The sequence below is a fragment of the Nannochloropsis gaditana genome, assembly GCF_000240725.1.
Source record: "Nannochloropsis gaditana CCMP526 unplaced genomic scaffold scaffold069, whole genome shotgun sequence".
Taxonomy (NCBI): domain Eukaryota; class Eustigmatophyceae; order Eustigmatales; family Monodopsidaceae; genus Microchloropsis; species Microchloropsis gaditana.
In genome coordinates, this window is record NW_005803884.1 from 5,281 (window position 1) to 5,851 (window position 571).

Sequence of the window (571 nt, forward strand, 5' to 3'; positions counted from 1 at the left end):
CGCTGGGACGGCCATAGAGGGAGGCCCGCGGGGTTGCCCGGGGAGAAGCCAAGGGCGTCGCTCCGGGAGTCAGGCTGGGTCGTCGCACGGACTGTAGATTCTCAGGCGCCTCCCACTCGTCCTCGTCCAAGCCCAGGCCACTGCGCGACGGGGTGGGCGGCCCATACTCCCCCCACCGACCGGAAGGGCCGCCGCCGCCTTCTGCCTCCCGCCGCCGGCTGCGACCCCCCTCGCTCCCCTCTTGCGCCTCCCGTTCGCTCCTGGAACTCCCCCTCTCCCTCCTCTCTCCTCGATGCCGCTTCCAGGTGTATCCCGGACTCCGGCTGCGGCTCCGACTCCCCCGGCCCTCCCTATCCCTGCGCCCGTTCTCGCGCGGACGACCCTCGGACCGCCTCCTCTGTCTCTCCTCCTCTTCCCGGTCCCGCCCCCGCCGACGACTACGCTCCTCCTCGCCTCTCCCTGACAGGTATACGCCCTTCCCGTCCCTTTTCCTGTCTCCGTTGCTGCGCCCGTCTAGATCCTCCACGCGGCCCCGACCGCGCTCGCCTACCGCCACTCCCCCCCCCCGACC